This window comes from Pseudophryne corroboree, chromosome 3, assembly GCF_028390025.1.
Source record: "Pseudophryne corroboree isolate aPseCor3 chromosome 3, aPseCor3.hap2, whole genome shotgun sequence".
Classification (NCBI taxonomy): Eukaryota; Metazoa; Chordata; class Amphibia; order Anura; family Myobatrachidae; genus Pseudophryne; species Pseudophryne corroboree.
The window spans coordinates 436267749-436281057 of NC_086446.1; the positions used below are offsets into that span (position 1 = coordinate 436267749).

Consider the following 13309-nt stretch of genomic DNA (forward strand, 5'->3'; position numbering starts at 1 on the left):
GGCGTCCCTATCTAAGGTGTCAATTTCCGTAGATAAAGAATCTGCCCATGCCACAACCGCACTACAAACCCAGGCCGACGCCATAGCCGGTCGAGCAATAGTACCGGAATGATTGTAAATGTGCTTTAAGGTAATTTCCTGCCTGCGATCAGCAGGTTCCTTGAGGGAAGCCGTATCCTGAGAAGGCAGTGCCACCTTTTTGGAAAAACGTGTCAGCGCCTTGTCAACTTTTGGCGAAGATTCCCAGCGTATCCTATCAGTTTGTGGAAAAGGATACGCCATGAGAATCCTTTTGGGAACTTGTGGTCTCCTATCCGGAGATTCCCAAGCCTTTTCGCACAAGTCACTTAATTCAAATGAGGATGGAAAAGTGACTTCAGGCTTTTTCCCTTTATACATGTGTACCCTCGTGTCAGTTCCTCAGTAATATGCAAAACCTCTTTAATGGCAATAATCATGTACCGTATACCCTTAGCCACCTTCGGCTGTAATTTTGCATCTTCATAGTCGACACTAGAGTCAGTATCTGTGTCATCGACCTGGGATATGGTGCGCTTCTGAGACCCCGAAGGAGCTGGCGCCCCAGAGACAGGCATGGACAGGCTACCTGACTGATCCCTAGCTTCTGCCTTGTCTAATCTTTTATGCAATAGATTGACATTTGCATTCAAGACATTCAGCATATCCACCCATTCCGGTGTCGGCGTTGCTGACGGCGACCTGACATTCAAGCACTCCCCCTCCACATTAAGCGTGCCTTCCTCGTCAAACATGTCGACACACGCGTACCGACACACTTCACACACACACACGGAACCCCTTTCCTGAAGACGGTATCCCTGTCAAGGCCCTTTGGAGAGACAGAGAGAGAGTATGCCAGCACACACCCCAGCGCAATAACCCTGGAGACCAACACAAAATGTTTTTCCCCAGCAGCGCTGTATAATATGTAAACCGCCAATTATGTGCCCCCCCCCTCTCTTTTAAGCACCATTTCACCGTGTGTAAGCAGGGGAGAGTCCAGGGAGCTTCCTCTCAGCAGTGCTGTGGAGAGAAAATGGCGCTGGTGAGTGCTGAGGGAGAAGCCCCGTCCCCTCGGCGGTGGCGGGCTTCTGTCCCGCTCAAACTTAGTAAAATATGGCGGGGGCTCTTTTATATACATGTACAGAGCCCACCTGTACATGTATATAGTCTTTTTGCCATGCAGAGGTTTATATTGCTGCCCAGGGTGCCCCCCTGCGCCCTTACAGTGACCGGAGTATGTGAGGTGTATGGGAGCAATGATGCACAGCTGCAGTGCTGTGCGTTACCTCAGTGAAGCTGAAGGCTTCTGCCGCCTGACGACTTCTGTCTTCTGTACTTCTAGCTCTGTGAGGAGAATGGCTGCGTGGCTTCGGGGGTGGACGCCCAGTAAGAACCTGCGTTCACCCCCTCTGGAGCTAATGGTGTCCAGTAGCCGAGGAAGCAGAGCCTATCTTTGACAAGAAGGTCTGCTCCTCTCTCCTCAGTCCCTCGATGCAGGGAGCCTGTTGCCAGCAGTGCTCCCTGTGAAAAAGTAGTTAAAGGTAGAAAAAAAAATCCAAACAAAAATGCTTCTAGGCAGAGAACTCTGGCGAGCTCTCTGCAGTGCACCCATCTTGCTCTGGGCACAGTGTAAAACTGAGGTCTGGAGGAGGGGCATAGAGGGAGGAGCCAGTGCACACCCAGAGTCCAAAGCTTTCTTAAAGTGCCCTATCTCCTGCGGAGCCCGTCTATTCCCCATGGTCCTTACGGAGTCCCAGCATCCTCAAGGACGTTAGAGAAACAGATATTGAAACCATCAAGTGTGTCGATCCATCAGTGCATTCGGTTGTTGGGGAAGATGGTGGCGGCCTACGAGGCCATACAGGGGTGGAGAACCTTTTTTCTACCGAGGGCCATTTGGATATTTATAAAATCCTTCGGGGGCCATACAAGTCTGCCCCCGTGCGCGCCCAAAAAAATGGGTGTGGCCAGTTAAAATGGGACGTGATACACATATGCCCCCATTAGTGCAGTGCCAGATCCACAATTGCCCCCACAGTGCCAGGTATGCAAATGCCCCTCACAGTGCCAGGTATACAGATGCCCCCACAGTGCCAGGTATACAAATGCCCCCACAGTGCCAGGCATACAAATGCCCCTCACAGTGCCAAGCATACAAATGCCCCCACAGTGCCAGGTATACAAATGCCCCTCACAGTAGCAGGTATACAGATGCCCCCACAGTGCCAGGTATACAAATGCCCCCACAGTGCCAGGTATACAAATGCCCCCACAGTGCCAGGTATACAAATGCCCCTCACAGTGCCAGGTATACAAATGCCCCTCACAGTGCCAGGTATACAGATGCCCCCACAGTGCCAGGTATACAAATGCCCCTCACAGTGCCAGGTATACAGATGCCCCCACAGTGCCAGGTATACAGATGTCCCCACAGTGCCAGGTATACAGATGACCCCCACAGTGCCAGGTATACAGATGCCCCCCCCCCCCCGTCTCTCCCCCCCCCCCTGTCCGCTTACCGCTCCTTTTGGCGGGTACAAGGAGGAGAGCGCGGCTATGTTGGGCGGCGGCGTGTAAGACTTGAAACCAGCCGCCAGTTCGAGAGCCAATCAGAGCTCGCGGACCGGCAGCCGCGGCTCTTGATTGGCTGCCGGTCCGCGAGCTCTGATTGGCTCACGAACCGGCGGCTGGTTTCAAGTCCTACACGCCGCCGCCGCCCGACAATAGCCGCGCTCTCCTCCGTGTGGTGACAGCTGAGACACGCTGCCGCCGGACTGTGCGGCGGCGTGTCTCACTGAGAGGAGCGGGTGAGCCGGACCAAAAGGCTTCGCGGGCCTTATACGGCCCGCGGGCCGGAGGTTCCCCACCCCTGCCATACAGTTTGGCAGGTTCTATGCCAGAGTATTCCAGTGGGACCTGTTGGACAAGTGGTCGGGGTCACAGCTATACATGCATAGAAAGATAATCCTGTCGTCAAAAACCAGGATTTCGATTCTGTGGTGGTTGCACAGCTCTCACCTGCTAGAGAGACGCAGGTTCGGGATTCAGGACTGGGTCCTAGTAACCACGGATGCAAGTCTCCGAGGCTGGGGAGCAGTCTCTCCGGGAGAAAACTTCCAAGGATGTTGGTCACATCAGGAAGCCTGCCTTCACATAAACGTGCTGGAGCTAAGAGCCATTTACAATGGCCTTCAACAAGCGGTACATCTACTTCAAGACTGTCCCGTGCAGATCCAGGCGGACAATGTAACAGCGGTCGCATACATAAACAGGCAGGGCGGAACGAAAATCAGAGCGGCAATGGCAGAGGCGACAAAAATCCTCTGCTGGGCAGAAAAACATCTACATGCTCTGTCGCCAATATTTATTCCGGGAGTAGACAACTGGGAAGCAGACTTCCTCAGCAGACACGATCTCCATCCAGGAGAGTGGGGCCTCCACCAAGAAGTTTTCGCAGAGGTGACAAGTCTTTGGGGAGTTCCTCAAATAGACATGATGGCATCTCATCTCAACAAGAAGCTTCAGAGATACTGTTCCAGGTCGAGAGACCCTCAAGCAGTAGCAGTGGATGCACTGGTGACCCAGTGGGTGTTTCCGTCAGTGTATGTTTTCCCTCCACTTCCGTTGATCCCAAAAGTATTCAGGATCATAAGAAAGACAAGGGTTCGAGCAATCTTCATTGCCCCATACTGGCCAAGAAGGGCTTAGTACCCAGATCTTCAGCAGTTACTCATAGGAGATCCTCGGCCTCTTCCTCCTTGGGAGGACCTGCGGCAGCAGGGGCCGTGTGTGTACCAAGACTTACCGCGGCTACGTTTGACGGCATGGCTGTTGAGCGCCATATCCTAGCCAGGAAGGGTATTCCTAAGAAGGTCATCCCCACCATTATTCAGGCCAGAAAGGGAGTAACGTCAAAACATTACCACTGTATTTGGAGAAAATATGTGTCTTGGTGTGAATCCAAGAAAGCTCCTACGGAAGAGTTTCACTTAGGACGTTTTCTCCATTGTTTTGCAGGATGGTGTGGAGACGGGCCTACGATTGGGATCAATCAAGGTTTAGATTTCGGCCTTGTCAGTGTTCTTCCAAAAACAATTGGCCTCTCTTCCAGAGGTTCAGACCTTCGTGAAAGGGGTTCTGCACATCCAGCCTCCATTCGTGCCTCCAGTGGCACCATGGGACCTTAACGGGGTATTGCAGTTCCTTCAATCGGATTGGTTTGAGCCTCTACAAAAGATAGAGTTGAAGTTTCTCACTTGGAAAGTGGTGAAGCTTTTGGCATTGGCATCGGCAAGGCGGGTGTCTGAATTGGGGGGCCTTGTCTCACAAGAGCCCTTACCTGATTTTCCATGAAGATAGGGCAGAGTTGCGAACTCGACAACATTTTCTTCCAAAGGTGGTTTCTGCTTTTCACATAAACCAACCTATTGTGGTGCCAGTAGTTACTGACGCATTTACTGAGTCAAAGTCTCTAGATGTGGTTAGAGCTTTGAAAATCTATGTTGCTAGAACAGCTCGTATACGGAAAACAGAGGCTCTGTATGTCCTGTATGATCACAACAAGATTGGCTGTCCTGCTTCCAAGCAGACTATTGCACGTTGGATTAAAAATACGATTCAGCAAGCTCATACTACGGCTGGATTGCTGTTACCGACGTCGGTAAAGGTCCACTCCACTAGGAAGGTGGGCTCATCCTGGGCGGCTGCCCGGGGGGTCTCGGCATTACAACTTTGCCGAGCAGCTACTTGGTCAGGGTCAAACACATTTGCTAAGTTCTACAAGTTTGACACCTTGGCCGATGAGGACCTAAAGTTTGGTTAATCGGTGCTGCAGAGTCGTCCGCACTCTCCCGCCCGTACTGGAGCTTTGGTATAGACCCCATGGTCTTGATGTCATCCCCAGCATCTAGGATGTATGAGAAAATAGGATTTTGATAACCTACTGGTAAATCCTTTTCTCCTAGTCCGTAGAGGATGCTGGGCGCCCGTCCCAGTGCGTACTTTACCTGCAGTTTAGTTATTAGAGTTACACAAGTTGTGTTATCTTGGTTTCAGCATGTTGCTGCAATTAGTTCATGCCTGTTGGCGTGTGGTATGTTGAATGCCATGTGTGCGGCATGGTTGAGGATGTGAGTTGGTAGATATCTCACCACTAGTTAAGTAATTCCTTTCCTCGAAATGTCAGTCTCCCTGGGCACAGTTCCTACAACTGAGGTCTGGAGGAGGGGCATAGAGGGAGGAGCCAGTTTACACCCAATGAAAAGTCTTTAGAGTGCCCATGTCTCCTGCGGATCCCATCTATACCCCCATGGTCTTGATGTCGTCCCCAGCATCCTCTAGGGACTAGGAGAAAAGGATTTACCGGTAGGTTATCAAAATCCTATTTTTTGTACCGCTCGGCTGCACATTCGATCGCACACTTGCGCAGCTAAAATGCACTCCCCAGGGGGCAGCAACTATGTGAATGCAGGACTGCAAAAAAACAGCTAGCGAGCGATCAGGTCTGAATTACCCCCTATGAGAACATACAGCAGAAAATAGTATTTTGGTACTTACCAGATAAATCCTTTTCTTTGAATCCACAGTGGGCACTGGAGTACTCTTGGGATATGGACGGGGTGTTAGCAGGGATAGGCACATTTAAATTAGTAACCCTCCACCCCCTCTATACTCCCACGATGCCTCAGTGTTTTTTAACTGAGCCGAGCAAGAGCGAAAGATAGGATGAACAATGGAGAATTACATATAACATCTAAAAGATAACGGACAACTAAATAGTTGACACGACAATAGATAACAATCACCTTAACATTTCAACAAGTCGGTGAGAATGTGTTACCATAAGATTTACTGAACTTACCACAAGCCAGGTGAAACTGCTCTGGATGGTCGTCCATTGCCCCCTGTGGATTCAAAGAAAAGGATTTGTCTGGTAAGTACCAAAATACCATTTTATTTTTCATCCGCTAGGGGTCACTGGAGTACTCTTGGGACATACCAAAGTTTCCCCCTTGGGCAGGAGAGCTGGTTGGCACCTGTAACACTAGATGGCCAAAGCTAAATGCTGATGCCGAAAAAGTATTAAACTTGTAAGAGCGCACAAACATGTGCACTGATAACCATGTAGCTGCACAGCAAAGTTGTGTCGTGGAAGCACCACGACCTACTGCCCTTGACTTCCCACAGAACGTGTGGCATGTGCTGAAATAGGTCAAACTAGCATGAAAATAAGCCTGACGAATGGTCAGCTAATTCCATGTAGCCACGGTCTGTTTGGAAGTTGGCCAACCTTTCTTGACTGTATCATAAGAGAACAAACAATGGGGTAAATTTACTAAGTTGGGAGATTTTTAGAACTGGTGATGTTGCCCATGGCAACCAATCAGATTCTACTTACCATTTATCTAGCTGCTTCTAGCAGATAATAGATATAATCTGATTGGTTGCTATGGGCAACATCACCAGTTCTAAAAATCTCCCACCTTAGTAAAGTTACCCCAATCTATCTGTTTTATGTACTGTTGATGTTCGAGCGACATAAATGCGAAGCGCATGAACCACATCCAAAGTAGCTTGAGTTCCTGAACCTTCTGAGAAAACAGGAACTACGATTGGTTGATTGATGTAAAAAGAAGATACTACCTTTGGTAGAAAAGCGGGATTCATCTGAAGTTCTGCTATGTCATCATAAAACATCAGAGACGGTGGTTTGCATGACAACGCACCTAACTCTGAAACACGCCTTGCCGAAGCTAAGGCTAAGAGAAAAACTGTTTTCCAAGTTAGAAACTTAACATCCACTTGTTGTAAGGGTTAAAAAATTGAAGTCTGCGAGTAGACCGCAGAGATCTGAGAACCATGCTTTTCGAGGCCAATGAGGTGCCACTAGTATGACGGTCGTGGACTTTTTTGATCAGCAATAGCAACCGAGGAAGCAGTGGAAATAGATACACGAGGCTGTATGGCCACGCTGTTGTGAGATCATCCACTGCCACTGCCTTTGTATATCTTGTTCTGGACACATACTTGGGTGTCTGATTTTGGCGAGATGCCATTAGATCCACCTGTGGGTAACCGCACCACTGAACTAACATCTGGAACACTTCTGGATGTAAAGCCCATTCTCCTGGATGAAAATCCTGACAACTGAGATAATCTGCTTCCCAGTTGTCCACTCCTGGAATGACCACTGCCGATAATATCACTTGGTGATGCTCGGCCCAGTTCTGGATTCGAGCAACTTCTCGCATGGCCATGCGACTTAGAGTCCCTCTTTGTTGATGTATGCGACTGCCGTCGCGTTGTCTGACTGAACTTGAACAGTCTGAGACTGGAGAATGTGAACAGCCTGTTGCAGCGCGTTGTCAATTTCCCTGAGTTCCAGGACATTTATTGGCAGTAATCTTTCCTGGTCTGACCATAGACCCTGAAGCTGACAATGTAGGACCACTGCTCCCCAACCTCTGAGGCTTGTCAGAATGATCAAATTCCAGACTCCGAAGCTATTTCCCGCGGTGAGATTGTGTATGTGGAGCCACCAGAGTAGTGATACTCTGGCCCTTGGAGACAACCGCACCATTGATGAATTTGTAGATGAGAGCCGGACCACTGTGTAAGAAGATAGGAAAAGGTTACCACATCAATTCACGGGCGCTTGTCAAAAGGCTGACTCACGTCAAGATGTTTGAGCGCTGATTGTACTAGATGATGAATACTTTGTGCTTTCTCTTCTGGCAGGTAAATTCGTTGATCCACCGTATCCAGAATCATTCCTAGAAATTAAATTTTTTGACACTGGACAAGACTTGATTTTTTGAAGTTGAGAATCCAACCGTGCTGAACTAGTACATTGGGGGTCATTCTGACCTGATCGCATGCTGCTGTTTAATTGCAGTGCAGCAATCAGGTCAGAAGTGCGCCAACAGCTGTCGTTGCCTAGCGATCGCCTCTACCTGATTGACAGACAGAGGCAGTCACTGGGCGGGAGGGGGCGGCATGGTGGCGTTTGACCGCTGTTTTGTGGTGCGGTCTGGGCAACGCAGGTGTGGCCGGATCATGCGGGGCACGGGCCATGGCGGCTGCGTGGCGTCACTTGCAGCCGCTGCGACCCCGGGAGCGATGAGTAGCTCCCGGCCAGCATGCAAAAGCTGCGCTGGACGGGATCTACTCCTGAAGTGCAAAAGCAACGCTGCTGTGCGATGTTTTTGTACTTCTGTAGGGGGGAGGCGTTCCTGACATGTGTGGTGGACTAGCCCTGTGCTTGGCGTCCCCCCGCATGTCATTGGGTCTGAATTAGGCCCATTGTACGTTAGTTAGGCATTTTGAAGGACTAGGTGTTGAGACGGAGCTTTGATGAGAAGGTTGTCTAAGTACGGAACTATTATCACTCCCAGGGATCTGAGATGAGCTATCATCACAGACATCGCCTTTGAGAATACCAGAGGTGCTGATGAGAGGCCAAACGGGAGTGTCTGAAATTGATAATAGTTTTGTTGTACTGCAAACCTTAGGTACGTCTGATGCGGTGGCCAAATTGGAATGTGTAAGTACGCATCTTTGAGATGCAGCGAAATTATGAATTTGTGTGGTTCTAAACCTGCAATCACTGACCGCAGGGGTTCCATCTTGAATCTGTAGTAAGTGACGTACTGATTTGAGCCCCTTTAGGTTCAATATCGGTCTGACCGAGCCGTCCGGCTTTGGTACTACAAAAGATTGGAATAAAACCCTTGACCTTGATGGTGTACTGGAACCTGAACCAAAATTGCTGAGTCTACGAGAGACTGAATAGCGGTCTGAAAACCTGTCCTCTTGTCTGCTGACACAGGCAGACCTGTCTTGAAAAACTGCATCGGTGGTAGACAATCGAACTCTATTTTGTAACCATTGAACACTAAATGGCCGATCCACCCATCTGTAGATGTCTGAAACCACGCCAAGTGAAACGTTTGAAGGCGTGCTCCCACAACTGAAGATCCGAGATGGGCTGGAAGCCTGTCATGCCACTGGCTTGTCAGCAGCCTTTGTGTCTTGATGACGGTTAGTGGTTTGTTGAAAACCATGTCCTCTACCACGTCTACTCTGTATGGTTGTCCCTCGAGCATGGCCTCGAAAGGACTGAGGTCTAAAAGATTTGAACGCTGGTCCAGCGTATTTTCTTTTAGAAACTGGTTTGGGCAATGGTAGAAAAACAGACTTTCCCCCAGTAGCCTGAGAAATCTATTTGTCCAATTCAGGACCAAATGACATATCAACAGTATAAGGTTAATGCTTCTATTCCTCGTTTTGATTTAGCCTCTGCCAAGAACGCAACCAAAAGTGCCCGTCGGGATGCAATTAGTGAAGCTGAAAGCCGAGAACTAACCTGCCCGACGTCGATAGAAGCCATACTTAAATACTCAGCCGATTCACAAATGTGATCAGCAAGAAGTATAAGCTAGACTGTGGGAAGATGCTGTTGTAGGCCTAACTTGAGCTGTGTTGCTCATGCAACTGCAGCTTTGTTAACCCAAACTCCAACTAAAGCAGGTCTAAGGAACACCCCTACTGCTGTATACATTGACTTTAGCATAGCTTCTAGCTTACGCACTCACGGGTCCTTAAGTGTAGTTGCGGCTGGGACAGGAATGGTTGACTTCTTTGAAAGTTTTCAAACTGAGGAATCAACTGGTGGTGGATTTTCCCATTTATTTGTCATAGGGGTATATGCAATTGCGGTCGAATTCCCGAAAATGTCGAAAAACTGGACATTTTCGCCCAAAAAAAAAAAAATTCGACAATGCAATACAGTACTTTTCGTCAAAAAAACTGCCATTCCAAATTTGACTTTTTGAAATTCGACATTTGTCAAATTCGACATTTCTGCAATGGTACAAATGCGGCATTTCGACAAAAGTATATTCAATTGAAGATTGTAAATTCGACAACAGTGCTTTTAGACAGTAAATTCATCATTTTCAATCCGCCACACTTTGCTGACGGAATCTAATAAAAAAAATTAAAAAATTTTTTTTGTGTGTTTTTTATTGGTAACAGCATATCTATTTATATTAGAAGGGATTAGGTACTTGGTTTGTCTATTTAGGAGGCACAAGTATTATTTATATATTTGTAAAAAAAAAATTTTTTTTTTTTTTATGGAATGGGGTAAAAACCCGAAAAAAAATTTGCGTGGGGTCCCCCCTCCTAAGCATAACCAGCCTCGGGCTCTTTGAGCCGGTCCTGGTTGCCAAAATACGGGGAAAAAAATGACAGGGGATCCCCCGTAATTTAACAACCAGCACCGGGCTCTGCGCCTGGTCCTGGTGCAAAAAATACGGGGGACAAAAAGACTAGGGGTCCCCCATATTTTTTGTACCAGCACCGGGCTCCACTAGCTGGACAGATAATGCCACAGCCGGGGGTTACTTTTATACAGCGCCCTGCGGCCGTGGCATTAAATACCCAACTAGTCACCCCTGGCCGGGGCACCCTGGAGGAGTGGGGACCCCTTCAATCAAGGGGTCCCCCCCAGCCACCCAAGGGCCAGGGGTGAAGCCCGAGGCTGTCCCCCCCCCCCATCCAAGGGCTGCGGATGGGGGGCTGATAGCCTTGTTGAAAATGTAAGAATATTGTTTTTTTGCAGAAGAACTACAAGTCCCAGCAAGCCTCCCCGCAAGCCGGTACTTGGAGAACCACAAGTACCAGCATGCGGGAGGGGGGGGGGGGGCGCTGGTACCTGTAGTTCTACTGCAAAAAAAATACCCAAATAAAAACAGAACACGCACACCGTGAAAATACAAATTTATTTCACACATGCCGACACACATACTTACCTATGTTGACACGCTGACTCTGGCCACGTCTCCAATGTCGACGTCCAGGGTACCTGAAAATAAAATTATACTCACCTGATCCAGTGTCCAGTTCTTTTATTATAATCCACATACTTGGCAAAACAAAAAAACGCATTTACCCGAACCAGACGGACTGAAAGGGGTCCCATGTTTATACATGGGACCCCTTTCCCCGAATGCAGAGACCCCCCATGACTCCTGTCACAGAAGGTCCCTTCAGCCAATCAGGAAGCGCCACTTCGTGGATTATAATAAAAGAACTGGACACTGGATCAGGTGAGTATAATTTTATTTCCAGGTACCCCGGACGTCGACATTGGAGACGTGGCCAGAGTCGGCGTGTCAACATATTTTTGGGGTTTTTTTTTTTTACAGTTTTTTACCGTTTTTTAAACATTTTTAAAAATCTAATCAAAATCCGTCAAATCGGGCGTTTTTCGACAGCGGGACTGTCGAATTCGTTTTTTTATTGAATATGTCGAATTCCGGCACCCACCTGCCGGAATTCGACGGTCGAATTGTGTCGAATTTAAAAACGGGCGAAAAAGTGCCGCAATTCGCCCGGAATTGCATATACCCCATAGACTCTGGGAACGGGTAATTAGACAGAAACCGCCTAGGCATAGAAAACCGTTATCTGGATTTTTCCATGCTTCCGTTAACTGCTTATTAAGAGAATCTGAATATGAAAACGCACAGTTGCCCTCTGTTTTTTAGCAAATACAACTTCATCACTTGACAGAGGATCCTCAGTCTCAGTAAAATTTAGTACCTGACGTACTTCCCTGATGAGATTATCAATGCCCGGGCTATCAGTGACCTCACTATCTGACTCCTGGCCCAATTCACCTTCCTCTTGTTCTTCCTGATATATAAGGTCTGGCATTGAATTGTCAGAATGCAGCACAGCTGAAGCCGGTAAATTATGAGATAAATGATGACTACTTTTAGGAATTGAACTATACATGAACTTTTGTAAACTCTGCAAAGTTCTTGACATATCCTGAGCCCACTCTGGAAGCTCAGACGGTATTAAACTAGAATCAGACCTAGCTCCCTCGCGATCTTTTCGCGCAGCGGCCAACTCTGACTTTAAATCAGTCATCACACCTGCCATCGTCGCCCAAGGAGGATCAGGGTAGAGTGCCGTATTTGGAAGACACACTGTGCACGTGGAAGTTCCGTCAGGTAACACACTCTCACAGACAAACTGCTTCTTTGATTTTGCATCAGCTTTACTCATCATGCACACAGACAGACAGGTATACAGTGAAACACGTCCCCACAACTCAGTAAAAAAATGTAACTAAAGTCTGTATAAGTCAGAAGTGCACTGCACTCTGTACACACTAATTATTGTTAACTAAGTGCTTCACTGCAATTCCTACTAACACCCCTGTCCCCTCCACTGGCCGTGTGTTGTAGGACCGCCATCAAATTCCTGCAAGAAGAAGCAGGAAGTTATGTTAAAATGGCGTCCAGCCATGTGCTTTTACAAAGTAACTACGGTTGCAAAGAGACAATTATCCATCGAGTACAACCTATTTGTGGTCTCCTATGCAGTTTTATTTCTCTGACGTCCTAGTGGATGCTGGGAACTCCGTAAGGACCATGGGGAATAGACGGGCTCCGCAGGAGACTGGGCACTCTAAAAGAAAGATTAGGTACTATCTGGTGTGCACTGGCTCCTCCCACTATGACCCTCCTCCAGACCTCAGTTAGATTTCTGTGCCCGGCCGAGCTGGATGCACACTAGGGGCTCTCCTGAGCTCCTAGAAAGAAAGTTTATTTTAGTTTTTTTATTTTACAGTGAGACCTGCTGGCAACAGGCTCACTGCATCGAGGGACTAAGGGGAGAAGAAGCGAACCTACCTGCTTGCAGCTAGCTTGGGCTTCTTAGGCTACTGGACACCATTAGCTCCAGAGGGATCGACCGCATGGAACTGGCCTTGGTGTTCGTTCCCGGAGCCGCGCCGCCGTCCCCCTTACAGAGCCAGAAGCAAGAAGAGGTCCGGAAAATCGGCGGCAGAAGACTTCGGTCTTCACCAAGGTAGCGCACAGCACTGCAGCTGTGCGCCATTGCTCCTCATGCACACTTCACACTCCGGTCACTGAGGGTGCAGGGCGCTGGGGGGGGGGCCCTGAGGGCAATATATGACACCTTGGCTGGCAAATCTACATCATATATTGTCCTAGAGGCTATATAGATGTAAAATTACCCCTGCCAGTATTCCAGAAAAAGCGGGAGAAAGTCAGTTGAAAAAGGGGCGGGGCTTCTCCCTCAGCACACTGGAGCCATTTTCTCTTCACAGTGCAGCTGGAAGACAGCTCCCCAGGCTCTCCCCTGTAGTTTTCAGGCTCAAAGGGTTAAAAAGAGAGGGGGGGCACAAAATTTAGGCGCAATATTGTATATACAAGCAGCTATTGGGAAAAATTCACTCAATATAGTG

General features: G+C 48.4%; 1 long non-coding RNA gene across 1 annotated transcript in view; it reads right to left on the minus strand.

Moving 5' to 3' along the window:
* Window positions 1-13309, minus strand: part of LOC135055878 (uncharacterized) — a 79166-nt gene that overhangs the window by 26458 nt on the left and 39399 nt on the right. The window contains exon 2 of the long non-coding RNA XR_010243835.1: window positions 5885-5927. This is a non-coding gene — a long non-coding RNA (uncharacterized LOC135055878). The remainder of the gene's footprint in view (window positions 1-5884; window positions 5928-13309) is intronic.